At 37.4% G+C, this 14,512-nt stretch overlaps 1 protein-coding gene and 1 non-coding gene across 4 annotated transcripts in view; both read left to right on the top strand.

Annotated features, from left to right (window-relative positions):
• Nucleotides 1-14,512, top strand: part of SUGCT (succinyl-CoA:glutarate-CoA transferase) — a 760,453-nt gene that overhangs the window by 140,983 nt on the left and 604,958 nt on the right. The window lies entirely within an intron of this gene.
• TRNAQ-UUG lies at nt 2,974-3,058 on the top strand. The gene has a single exon. It is a non-coding gene; the product is annotated as a tRNA-Gln (tRNA).

Here is a 14,512-nt window from a genome sequence, read left to right as displayed (position 1 = left end):
AGGTAGCAGTGATTTAGCTGTAGCTGATGGTGCTGTAGTTAACCTAGTCAAAGTTTGCTAAAATTATTTGTGTATTTAAGACTCATTAACTATCTTTTTTAAAATTGAGGTAAAATAGGGGCACCTGAGTGACTCAGTCGCTTAAGAATCCAACTTCAGCTCAGGTCATGATCTTGCTGTTTGTGGGTTCAAGCCCTGTGTCAGGCTGTGTGCTGACAGCTCAGAGCCTGGAGCCTGCTTCAGATTCTGTGTGTGTGTCTCTCTCTGCCCTTCCCCCACTCTCGCTCTCTCTCTCTCAAAAATAAATGAACTGAGGTAAAACTGGTATATAACATTATATTAAGTTCAGTTGTACAACATAATGATTTGATATTTGTATACATTGCAGAACGCTCACCACGTCTGGTTAACATCGGTTGATTTTGTTTTCTCATGGTGAGAACTTTCCCCATCTACTCTCTTAGCAGCTTTCAAATATGTGGTAGAGTATTACTAGTTATAGTCACCATGTTGTACATTACATCCCTATGACTTATTTATTTTATAACTGGAAATTTGTACCCTTTGACCCCCTTCACCCGTTTTACCCACCCTCTGCCTCTCACAATCACCAATCTATTCTCTGTATTATGAGCTCGGTATTTTTTTTTTTAGTAAAAAAAAGTCTTCTAGATTCCAAAAATAAGTGAGATTATACTGTATTTATTTTTCTCTGTCTGGCTTATTTTACTTAATGCCCTCAAGGGCCATCCATGTTATTGCAAATGACAGGATTTCCTTTTTTTTTTTTTTATGGCTGAATAACATTCCATTGTGTGTGTGTATATGTATCACATTATTTTTATCCATTCATCCACCGATGAACACTTAGCTTGTTTACATACCTTGACTGTTGTCCTTACCTTTTACATTTTATGATAAAAAAATTGATTAAGTCTAATTTTAGAGCTATGGACTTTCACATCTACTATTTTATTTTTATTATTTTTATTATTTTATTTTATTATATTTTTGAGAGAGAGAGAGAGTGTGTGTGAGCCTGGGAAAGGGGCAGAGGGAGAGAAAGAGAGAATCTTAAGCAGGCTCCATGCTCAGTGTGGAGCCTGAGGTGGGGCTCGATCCCACGGCCTGGGATCACGACCCAAGCTGAAACCAAGAGTCAGATGCTCAACCAGCTGAGCCACCCAAGTGCCCCACGTTTACTATTCTATATGACCTTCGTAATTATCACCTGAGGTAGGTAGGGCAGAAATTTTTATTCCTATTTTACTTATAAGGAAACTGAAGTAGGAAAGGTTGATCTGCTTGACCAAAGAGTCACAGCAAGAATTTGGTTTCCGATATCCTGGCTGGTTCTCTTTTCCCTGCTTCATAAAGGCTAGATTTTTAGCACTGAGGGACAGGCAAGATCCAGCTTTCCTACACTGGGGCTCCAGAGGAGAAGGCAAATTTAGTAAGAGGCAGAGGAAGCAAAAGAGCACTCAGTAACAAGGGAAAACATAACAGGACTGACTCCCCTGCCCCCCAACCTGCATGCCAAGAGTCAGAATAAGATAGTGCAACAAGGTGGCCCCTCTGGATCATTATCTAATCATGTTTAGATCCAGTGAATGAAAACTATCATGGAATTTAACCCGATGGACCAGTGTTTCTGTTGAAATATGAGAATTTTGAGAAAAACAGCATTTGGAGTCATGGACACCTGGATTTTTTTATGCACTCTGGCCAACTGAGGGCTCACTGTGCCCCAGGCTCTGTGGTCGCTAGGTTGGAGTGCAAAGTGACACCTCAGTCCAAGGTTTAATACAAGAGGCAGCTGTGTCAGAAAGGAGAGTCTAAGGTGTGGTTTTCTAACAGGGCCTTGGAGCATGGTTGGACCAAGGTAGTTAAGGGCCTTGTATGTTATGCTTCGGAATCTGGATTTTAACCTCCCAAGGCCTCTGTTTCTCTACCTACAAATTCTGTTGGTGATGGTCTTTTCAACCAAAGACTACGTCTGCTTGGGTACGTGCTATAGTTGCCATGTGCTGAATAACCTCTGAGCTGTGGACAACGTTTGAGTTTCAAAGGGCAGTGGTACAGACACTATTTTTTGTTGAAGGCTGTCTTAAGTGCCAGGCAGCGGGTGGGAAGAACATTTTCGTTCTCTTAACCCACTGCAGCCCAAGCTCTGTTTTTCTCTTTTTGCCTCTGCCCTTGTCTTGTCTCTGTACTTCTTCTCACGTGTGTTTCTCTACCCTTGGGCATCTCTTTTCTCTGTCTATTTCTCACTTGTCTTTCTTTACTTTCCTGTTTTCACTCCTATTCTGTGCTGTCGCTGCCTTCCTCTGTCCCCTTTTCTCCATGTTTCATGATGTGGAGCTATAGGTGAAGCAGTTCTGGTCCCAGGTCTTACGTCTTTATACTGTACCGTTAAGGAAACTTACAGAATCGTTTAGCAGTTTGCATGGAAGAGAAAGGAAGACCTTTTTCCTGGAAGCCCTGGAAAACAAGACCATATGTTTTACTGGGTTAAATGACCATTCCTGAACCAATTAATGAGGACTGAAAGAAATATGCTATTTGGCTTAAGCTGTTCTAGGTACTAGTGATAGAGTTAACTCTACCCAAACTGTAAGACTGTAACTGGGGAGATGTGATTCACCTAAAGCATTGTGTGGTTATCTTTTGTCCAGAGGAAGGGGAAATAAGTGTTGGGGGGCCAATCAACATTCTACTAACATAACTAGGTTGTTTTGAGAATCTACTGCTCTCAAAGATGTGAAAAATTCTTCATAAAAGTATTCTGATGACTAGCATTAATTTTACTAGGTTATTTAAAAAATATTTTGCAGTGTTAGAAATGGGCTGAGATTAAAAAAAACTGGTTATTGACATAATTATTTTATTATCATAATTATTATAACTTTTCATAATAGAGAAATCTTGACTAACTTTACTTAGTCTTCCTTAAAAAAATTTTTTTTGGGGGGTGCCTGGGTGGCTCAGTCGGTTGGGCGTCTGACTTTGGCTCAGGTCATGATCTCGCGGTTCGTGGGTTCAAACCCCACGTCGGGCTCTGTGCTGACAGCTCAGAGCCTGGACCCTGCTTCGGATTCTGTGTCTCCCTGTCTCTCTCTGCCCCTCCCCTGCTCATGCTCTGTCTCTCTCTGTCTCAAAAATAAAATAAAACATTAAAAAAAATGGGGCACAGAGAGAGAGGGAGACACAGAATCCAAAGTAGGCTCCAGGCTCTGAGCTGTCAACACAGAGCCCAACACAGGGCTTGAACTCATGAACCATGAGATCATGACCTGAGCTGAAGTTGGACACTTAACCGACTGAGCCACCCAGACATCCCACTTTACTTAGTTTTTCGATTTAAGATAACATAGATCCTAGATCCAAAAACCCAACCCAACCCCAAAATGATTAAAATCTGCTTCATGTAAATGTGAAGTGCTATTTCTAGATGCTTTTCAAAGTAATATAATAGGAAACTTCACCTTTTAAAAAATGTATTCACTTTCTTCTTCTTTTTTTTTATATAAATGTTCACCTGCATTAAGCAGATAGCATTCGAACTTCATTTCAGATGCCTGGAAAGTGACTGCGATTTCATGCAGTGGGTAAAAAAACAGGCTTTTCTAACTCATTTTGATTGCATTACACAGGATGACAAATGAATGACTATAACATTCAATATCAGTTGCTAAAAATGAAATTTTGTACTCCCTCTCCTAAAAGTGATCTAGTGTACAATTACACAAATTACACTTAATTTGAATAGTAGCTAATTATTAACTCAGAGCTGATTGCCTCGACCACAACAAAACCGTTTCATTGTAGAGACATGACAGTTGCCAGGATGTGGTTTATAGTGGGCACCAGATTTTTTGTAGTTTCAAGGCTGTGAACTTTTAACCCTTGTCATAAAATTCTTTGATTTTTTTTTAAGTCTTAATATGATTTAAAGTTGTCAACTGAAGATTGTCTCACGTCAGCATCTAAACAGTATTCTTTAGATGATATTGGTAAATAACAAGGAAGTGGATTTGGATGTGGTTCCAATTATTCTGTTGCTCTTATTCTTCTGTTGTGGCTGACAGAAATATCTTTTGGAAGTTTAATATCCTTCCTGTACTTAATTGCAACCAGGCTCCCTTAATTACTACTACAATGAGTTAGTTTTTTTAGCACCAAACTTCCATAATTATTTTCACATATAGGATGTTTTGACATTTTTGATGTCATTATTCTTTTTTCATGTTTGTAAAAGTGTTCATATTTAGGGTAGATAAAATTTTAACTCCCAGTATTATGGCACATTTTTGTGGATCAACTTCTGAATTTAAAATAAGTATAGTAATCTGAAATTTATCTTTTTGTGTTTTTAGATACACCTGTGTTTCTGCTTTTTTTTTTATTCTGTATCTTAAAAAAAATTTTTTTTTTAGTTTATTTGTTTTTTGAGAGAGAGAGAGCAGGGGAGGGACAGAGAGAGAAGGAGAGAAAGAATCTGAAGCAGGCTCCACACTGTCAGTTCAGAGCCCGATGTGGGGCTCGAACTCATGAACTTGAGATCGTGACCTGAGCCAACATCAAGAGTCGGAGGCTTAACCAACTGAGCCACCTAGATGCCCTTCTATATTTTTTAAAGAAACAGTTTCAGTGACGTATATTTTTCACATCATAAAATTCACCCTGTTTCAATGGACCGTTTAATAATTCTTAGTGTATGTGTTGAGTGATGCAACCGTCACCATAAGTCAGGTTTTGAAATAAATACTCATATGGTCACTTCTGGTATGGGTCTTACCCATAAGGCTAGCATGGACCAGCTTTGAGTGGGAAGGATGTAGCGCTAGGTTGACTCACAATTCAGGGCCCATTATGACTTCTGTGGGCCCTAGAAAATTCTGCCCTTGTGGGTCCTTTGCTCCAATAAAAATACTATGAATTACAGCTGCATTGGTATAAAGATGAATATAATTCATTATTGTGTATTAATTATTATTGCATTAATTTTTTTTCTGATTTAAAAAGCAATTAGGATTGGGACACCTGGGTGGCTCAGTTGGTTAAGCATCTGACTTCAGCTCAGGTCATGATCTTGCGGTTCGTGAGTTTGAGCACCACATCGGTGCTGACAGCTCAGTTCCTGGACCCTGTGTCAGATTCTGTGTCTATCTGTGTCTCTGCCCCTTCCCCGTTCTCTCTTTCTCTCTCTCTTTCTCTCAAAAATAAATAAATATAAAAAAAGAAATTAGAATGAAAACATTTTGTGTACCTCTCAAGTATCACGAGCACTGTATCATATTGATGTCAGCTCTGAAAGAATTTCCTTAAGAATATTGTAAATGTGCCAGATCTGTGAGGAAAGACAATTACGTATCCAGGAAGGAAGTGGGAGGCTGAAGGTTGAGATCATGCTGAAGGGTGAATAGAGGATGGAAAGGGAGAGAGGCAGCAGCCTATGACCAAGGAAGTTGACAGCATGGAGTAGGGAGAGAAAAAAGAGGATGTAATATCATCAGAAAGCTTAAGAAATCAGAGAACTGTGAGTTTGCATTTGAATCTCCCGTTTTTGAGGAGCCTAATGCATTCCTGCCCTGAAGACTCCTGTCGGCCTGACAATCCTTAGTTACTTGAGGCCCATTAAAAACATTTCTTTTTTAAGTTTGTTTGTTTGTTTGTTTGTTTGTTTATTTATTTATTTATTGTGTGTGTGTGTGTGTGTGTGTGTGTGTGTGTGTGAGAGAGAGAGAGAGAGAGAGAGAGAGAGAGAGAGAGAGAGAGAGAGGCAGAGAGAGGATCCCAAGCAGGTCCTGCGCTGTTAGTACAGAGCCTGACCTGGGGCTCTAACTCACAAACTGAGACCCTGACCTGAGCTGAAAGCAAGGATTAGACACTAAACTGACTGAGCCACCCAGGTGCCCCATGAAGCCAGTTTTTAAATCCTTGTCCAGCTTCCATTCTTTAACTGGCATTCTCTCCAAGGCCTCCTGCTCCTTTATTGTAGTTCAGGGAATAAAAAAAAATCAACACTTATCTAATATCAAGATGACTAATTAGGAAGGTAAAGACACACCAAAAAATGAAATCTCAGATGATTTCCAAAGAAAATTAGAATTTTAGATAATATATTATTTTATGGTTTTATTTTTATACTGTTGGTTGGATTGAATGCTAGTTGGCTGTAATATAAAACATGGTTGGCTGCTTTTCTTTTTCTTTCTTTCTTTCTTTCTTTCTTTCTTTCTTTCTTTCTTTCTTCTTCTTTTTCTTCTCCTCCTCCTCCTCTTCCTCCTCCCCCCTCCCTCTTCCTCCTCCCCCTCTCCCTCCTCCTTCTCCTCCTTCTCCTTCTTCTAGAAGATCCAGTGAAATGTAAGTGTATTGGGGGATGCTCTAGCTTTGTATAACTGAAATCCTTAGTTATATTCATGGGCATTGCATATTTTTATATGACATGAACCACAGTGAGGGAAACTAGGGCTTTTAATTGTAATAATTGATAATCAGTGGTGAGATAATATCTCAAAGGAGAAAAGAATAAAACAGGAGGACAAATTTCATTGTGATCTAATTTAATTCTCTTATTAGATACTTTAAAACAATTTGGTACTTTCAAAATGTTCTGAAAAAAATAGGAACATGATTAAGATCAAGATACAAAAGAGATAGGAGAAAGATCCATTGGTGCTGATAAATAGTCACTGAATTTAGATTTTAGTTTTGCATCATCTTATGGAATAATGAATTTAACTGACTGTTCCTAAAGGTGGATTTAACAGTATGAGAATCACTTATGTTCTTCTACTAGAGTTAACAACAATTTGTTTTTGTTGCTAAGTTAATCGATTCTACCTTCATCTTTGTACTTCCTAGGGTTGGAACATTTTATGTAGAATGAAATGTAGTAATCATATCCTCTGTGTTGGCTAATTAGTAGTAGCTCTATACCTGCCATAGTTATAGACCAACTGATTCCTAGTGGAACACATCTATTTGGCCCCAACCATTATGTCATCATTGTAGCTAAAGGAAAAGTAAACCACTAGCATGAAGCACGGTGGTTGAGATTTAATTTCTAGGAAAATCACTTTAAGTTCTTTACAGAATGTATATGAAGTATAATGGTGAGTAATTTTTAAGTTTTTTTGTATCCTTGAGTCATTATATACCAGCAATACATAACAAGATCTTGATTAACTCAAGTACTTAGCAATTTGGATATTCTGGTTGATTTCATTTTGTAGATGACTGGAGGCTAAAAGGAAACTACTTTGGTTTCAACCATTTTCATAGAAAATCTTCTAATATGCTTTAATTTACCTTTCTGTTGTGGTAAATGCCATATACTAAATATATTTTCACCTTAAAAGTTATTATTCAGATCTTTTTCTCTTTTTTTTTCAACCTATGGATACTCACTGTAGGGAGTAAGAAATGAAGGAGAATCTGCACTAACGGAGTCTATCTGCCTGCCAATCGTCCATCCGTGCTCCCTTTTTCTCATCTACTATATGCCAAAGTATGCAATAAATGATAAATAAGCCAGTATGTTCCTTGTCTAATGGAATTTAGACACAGACAAAAAACGAGTAATAAGTGACACATTTGCAGAAGGAAATAAACAGTGTAATAAAGATAACAGGGGCACGTCTGTTAGCCAGGGCAAGATCATTCCAGAGAGAGGGAACAATAAATGCAAAGGCCTGAAGCAGGACAGGACTTGGCATGTTCTAGGAACTGACAAAAGTCTGATGTGACTGACTGCAAGACATCCCTTGAAGTTGACACTGGCACTAAACCTGGTCATTTATTAATAATCATCTGAAGAATAAGCATGGGTTGTGACATTTAAATAATAACCCAATAATCTATAATTAGTAGGCCCATTAGAAGTTAGGAGTAGGTAACAGGTCAAACCTGTAGGGTAGGAGTTGAGTTCTGTTAACAACAGAACTAAAAGTTCTCAAAGTGCTGTTTTAGTGGGATGATAGAAGAAACAACACGGGACTGCAAATAGCTTTAATCTTTAATCACTTGGGCTGACTGGAGACCAGTACCAAGAAGATTGAGACAGGTTCTGTGGTGAGACAGTGCTGTGGTTATTAACAACGGTGACTGCCAAGGTGCAACACTGGGAAAGCGCTATCACCTTGCTGACCTTGGAGTAGATGCTGTGTTACATAGACTGCTTTTATTCTCCGAAGTTGAATTATTGAGAATGGCTTTAACAACTTAATAAAACTTGTATAATGTTTGCTTTATACTAGACACTATTCTAAGAACCTTGCATATATTAACTAATTTATTTCCTCAACAGCTCTATTGTTCCCATTTTACTGAGGAGGAAACAGAGGCACAGAATAATAATGTAACTTGCTCTACGTCACATAGTCATTAACTAAGTGGTAGAGCTGGAACCTGAACTAGGTCTGCATCCAGAGGCTGCTATATTTTTATTCTCCTTGAGTGTATAAGGCCCTCCCACTATTCATTAATTTATTTAAGCACTTAAATCTTTAAGTGCCCAATGCTAGAAATATATTGTTATGATGAATAAGGATGTTTGGGGAATATGTTTTAGCTATTAAGAAGGACTTACAAAAAGAGTATATCTTGACTTATCTTTTGGGAGAATGATCTTAATCAGTAAGGTGATTAGCACTGAGCAATAGAACTTAACATGATTGTAGATTCATCTTGTATCTTGCAACCTTGCTGGGCTCATTTTTCTAGTTCTAAGTGTATTTTAGTGGATACTGTAGGATTTTCCATATACAAGACCACATCATATGTTAATAAAGATAGTTTTACTTTCTCCTTTTCAAAATGGATGCCTGCTATTTGTTTTTCTTGCTTAACTGCCCTGGGTAGAAAGAATCCCAGTACAATGTTGAATAGAAATGGCAAGAGCAAACAACCTTTTCTTCTTCTTTATTTCAGAGCAAAACGTTCAGTTTTTACCAGTATGTATGAGGTGAGCTGTGGTTTTTTCATTGATGCTCTTTATCAGATTGAGGAGTTTCCTTTTATACTTGGTTTGCTGAGTGTTTTTATCACAAAAGGTGTTAGATTTTGGCAACTGCTGTTTCTGAAACTATTAAGATCATTATTTGGCTTTCATCAATTATCCTATTAAATTGTTATTTGATTATTAATTGGTTAACTTTGATTGATTGATTTTGTAGTCCTGGGGAAAATCTCACTTGGTCATGTTGCATAATCTTTTGTATATGTTGCTCTATTCAGTTTGCTACTATATTGCTAAGGATTTTGGGGTCTATATTCAAAAGGAGAATTGGTCTGTAGTTTTCTTCTTCTGGATATTTTTCTGTTTTTGGTATCAGGTATATCACATAGAATGAGTTTTTCCTTTCTCTCCTAGTTTTTGGAAGAGTTTGTGGAGAATTGGCATTAGTTTTTCTTTAATTATTTGGTAGAGTTCATCAATGAAGCTAAAAAATCATGGACTTTTAATTGTTTTGTAAGTTTTATGAGTACTAATTCAATCTCCCTATTTGTTATATGTTTATTTCGATTTTCTATTTATTATTTAGTCAGTTTCAGTAATTTGTGTCTTTGTAGGAATTTGTCATTTTATTTAGGTGACTTAATTTATTGGAATATGATTGTAGTATTAAAAAAAATTTTTTAACGTTTATTTTGAGACAGAGACAGAGATGAGTGGGGGGGGGGCAGAGAGAGAGGGAGACACAGAATCTGAAGCAGGCTCCAGGCTCTGAGCTGTCAGCACAGAGCCTGACATGGGGCTCGAACTCGTCAACTGCAAGATCATGACCTGAGCCAAAGTCAGATGCTCAACCAACTGAGCCACCCAGGTGCCCCTGTAGTATTTTTATATAACCCTTTTTATTTCTGTAAGATGATTAGAGATGTTCACTCTTTTATTCCTGATTTTAGTAATTTGAGTCTTCTCTCTTTTTTTTCTGTCTACCTTAAGATTTGTTAATTTTGTTGATCATTCCAGCAAACCAACGTTAGATTTCATTGATTTTCTCTGTTGTTTTTCTCCATTCTATTTCATTCATTCCTGCTCTTTATTATTTCTTTCCTCTTGTTAATTTTGGGTTTAGTTTGCTCGTCTTTTTTTGGTGTCTTATGGTGGAATGTTAAGTTATTTATTTGAGGTCATTTTCTTTTTAAACGTAGGTATTTTCGGCTGTAAATTTCCTTTAAGGACTGTTTCACTAAATTTCATCTCCTAAGTTCTGGTGTGTTGTGTTTTCCTTTTCAATTATCTCAAATTGCTTTCTAATTTCCTTTTGTGATTTCTTCTTTGATCCATTGGTTTTTAGGAATGTGCTGTTGAATTTCCATTCGTTTGTGAATTTCCCAAATACCTTCTGTTATTAATTTTTCACTTCATTCCATTGTAGTTGGAGAACGTTCATTGTGTGAATTTCAGTCTTTTTAAATGTACTGAGGCTTATTTTTGACCTAACGAATGGTCTGTCTTAGAGGATATTCCAGGTGTGCTTGTGAAGTGGGGTGTTATATAGATGCCTGTTAAGTCTAGTTGGTTTGTAAAGTAATGTTATGTTTAATATTTTGAGGAACTGTAATTTTTTTTTTCTAAAACAGCAGCACTATTTTATAATGTCACCAGCAATTTATGAAGTATCTAATTTTTCCACATCCTTTCCTAACATGACTAGCTATTCTCTATAATTTGTTTTAAAAGTGTATTTATTTATTTATTTTGAAAGAGAGAGAGAGAGAGAGAGAGAGAGAGAGAGAGAGAGAGAGAGAATCCCTCTGTCAGCACAGAGCCTGAAGCAGGGCTGAATCCCACGAACTGTGAGATCAGCCCTTGAGCCAAAACCAAGAGTTGGATGCTTAACTGACGGAGCCACCCAGGTGCCCCTCTATAATTTTTTAATTTAGTTCTTATAAAGTGATTCATGTAAAGTGGTTTTGATTTACATTTATGCATTTCAGTTCTATTTCTCTGTTGATATTCTGCCTAGTCACTCTATCCATTATTGAAAGTGGGGTATGTAAGTCTCCATCTATTATTATTGGATTGTCTCTTTCTTCTTTCAGTTCTCTCAGTTTTTGCTTCAGGTCTTTGGTGGTCTGTTGTTAGGCTCATATATGTTTATAATTGTTATGTCTTCCTGATAAATTGACCATTTGATCATTGTAAAATGAATTCATTTGCCTCCAGTAACAAGTTTTTGGTCTTAAAGTCTATTTTGTCTGATATTTGTATGTATTCCATCTGTCTTTTGGCTACCATTTTCATGAGGTATTATTTGCTAGGGCTATCATAATGAAGTACCATAGACTGAGTGGCTTAAACACTAGACATTTATTTTCTCATAATTCTAGAGGGTTGAACTCTGAGGTGAGGGTGTTGTCAGAGTTGATTTCTTCTGAAGGCCATGAGGGAAGGATCTGGTTCAGGTCTTTTTTCTTGCTTGTGGATGGTCATGTTTACCTATGTTTTTACATCATCGTTTTTTTGCACTCTGTGTCCAAATGTTTTCTTTACATAAAGACATCAGTCATTTTAGATTAGGGCACATCCCAGTGACCTCATTTTAACTTAATTGCCTCTTAGAAGACACTGTCTCCAAATGTGGTCACATCCTGAGGTATAAAGATTAAGACTTCAGTGCATGAACTTTTGAGGAGGCACAGCCCGTGACACATGGTGTATCGTCTTTCATCATTTTACCTTGACCTCTTTGTGGTTTTGAATTTAAAGTGTGTCTCTTATAGACAGAATATGGTTAGATCGATTTTTTTAATGCATTTTGCTAATCTCTGCTTTTTAAATTTGCTATTTGCTATTGTTTTTTATATGTCTTACATATTTTTTGTTTCTTTGTTCCTTCATTAATGTCTTTTTTTGGTTAAATAGATGTTTTGTAGTATATTATTATGATTCCCTTTATATATATAATACATATATTAATTTTTTATTTTCTCAGTGTTGTCCTGGGAATTATAAATAATATCTCAATCTAAAACAATCTATTTTAGATTAAGACCAACTTAATTTGAATACCAGGTAAAAATTTTGCTCCAATATAGCTTTGTTTCCTCCTCTTTTCTTTGCACCACTATTGTGATACATATTACATCTTTATACACTGTATGCTCATCAACACAGATTTACCACTATAGGCTCTATTCAGTTCTCTTCTAAATCAGGTAGAAGAAGAAAGATTTATACACAAAATATATTTATACTGTCTTTTGTGCTTACTTATTTTGTTTAAAATTTTTAAAAATGTTTATGTATTATTTTGAGAGACAGAGACAGAGTGGGAGCAGAGGAGGGGCAGAGAGAGGGAAACACAGAATCCAAAGCACGCTCCAGGCTCTGAGCTGTTAACACAGAGCCTAATGTAGGGCTAGAACTCACGAACCGTGACATCATGACCTGAGCCAAAGTCAGATGCTTATTCGACTGAGCCACCCAGTTGCCCCCTCCCACCCCCATTTTTTTAATGTTTGTTTATTTATTTTTGAGAGAGAGAGAGAGACAGAGTGCAAGCAGGGGAGGGGCAGAGAGAGAGGGAGACACACAATCGAAAGCAGGCTCCAGGCTCTGAGCTGTCAGCACAGAGCCCAACGTGGGGTTTGAACCCACAAACTGTGAGATCACAACTTGAGCCAAGGTCAGATGCTTAACTGACTGAGCCACCCAGAAGCCCCCTATCCTTACTTATTTTAGGTAGCTCTACTGGTGCTCTTTATTTCTTTGTGTGGATTTGTGTTACTGTCTAGTATTTATTTATTTATTTATTTATTTATTTATTTATTTATTTATTTATTTTTTCCATTTCTGCCTCCAGGACTCCCTTTGGTATTTCTTGTGGGACAGGTTTGCTAGCAACAAATTCTTCCTTTTTTTTTTTTTTTTGTTTGTTTCTCTAAAAATGTCTTAATTACTCCTTTAGTTTTTAAAGGTAGTTTTTCCAGAAATAAAATTCTTGTTTGGCATTCTCTCTACCCATATATGTTATTCTATGGGACCTGTGATTTTTAATGAGAAGTCAGGTATGAAATCTTTCTACTTTCAAAATTCTTTCTTTGTCTCTGTCTTTTGTCAGTTGATTTTTTATGTGTCTAGATTTGGATCTCTTTGGGTCCTGCTTGAAATTCGCTGAGCTTGTTGGATGTGTCGATTAATGTTTTCCATCAAATTTGGGAAGTTTTTGGCCATTGCTCTTTTGAATATTTATTCTTCCACTGTTATTCTTTCCTCTCTTCTGACTCCACTCTCATAGTCATGCTTACACTTTTCTTTAATTTTTCAGGCAGGGTTCTTTCAGGTCTTTCTTTGTACAATCTTACAGTACCTGATTTAAAGTCTTTGTCTAGGAAGTATAACACTGGGGCTTCCTCAGAGATAGTTCCTCTTGACTGCCTTCCCCTACCTTCTCCCGCCTCCTACCCCCCACTGTGCATAGCCACAATTTACCATCTCTTTTCATGTCTCTTAATTTTGTTGTTGTTGAAAACTGGATATTTTATTTTTTTAAGTTTATTTATTTTTGAGAGAGAGAGAGAGAGCACAAGTTGCGGGGGGGGGGGGGGGGGCGGCACAGAGAGAGAGGGAGAGAGACAATTCCAAGCATGCTCCATGCTATCAGAGCAGAGATCATGACCCGAGCCAAAATCAAGACTTGGACGCTTTACTGACTGAGCCACCCAGATGTCCCCAAAAGTAGATATTTTAAATAATAGAATGTAGAAACTATGGAGATTGAATTTTTCCTGTACCCGACGGTTTGTTATTGTTGCTATATGTTGTTGCTATTATTTGTTTGCTTAATGACTTTATCGAATGAATTCTGTAAAGTCTTTCTTGTTTGTCTTGTGTAGCCACTGAAGTCTGTGCTCAGTTCAGTGGTCAGCTGCTGATTAGGCAGACAATTTCTTCCATTGTTCTTTTGTTCCTTCATTCCTTCCATTCTTTCTTCCTTCCTTTCTTTCTTTCTTTCTTTCTTTCTTTCTTTCTTTCTTTCTTTCTTTTTTTCTTTCTTTTTTTGGAGTTTGAAGTTTATTGAATACACTACAAGGTAGCAGGAGGCAGGACAGTGAAGGAGAGACTGTTTGCCAGGAGGCAGTGATGGAGGGGGCTGTAGTTAAGGGGGGAAGTGAGAAGGTATAGGAACATATGGAATTTTCCTTTTTTGGTATCTGTGCCCAGTTGTAAGTAGCCCATTGGTCAGCTAGGGCTTATGGATATTTTGAGGTGGGTCACCTAATGTGTCTATTTGCATCTAGCCCAGTGGTCATTGTGGGCCCTTTTTCTTTACTCAAGTTTCCATTGCTCAAGCCGCTTGCCTAAAAGCAGCCTCTACATTCCCCCTGACGGATCTACAATGACACATCTTTGGCATTTGGGCAGAGGGCTCAAATTCAGTAACTGTTTCATGCTGGATGGGGGTGGAGTGCTGTCCCTACCCAAACTTACCAATCTGTCAGGGGTTCTGTGCAGTTATAGACCAAAGCATGGTATTATAGTAATGGGCTGATGGGT

The sequence above is a fragment of the Felis catus genome, chromosome A2, assembly GCF_018350175.1.
Source record: "Felis catus isolate Fca126 chromosome A2, F.catus_Fca126_mat1.0, whole genome shotgun sequence".
NCBI lineage: Eukaryota > Metazoa > Chordata > Mammalia > Carnivora > Felidae > Felis > Felis catus.
The sequence above is the reverse complement of the archived record's forward strand: the minus strand, read 5'-3'. Positions and strand labels throughout refer to the sequence as shown.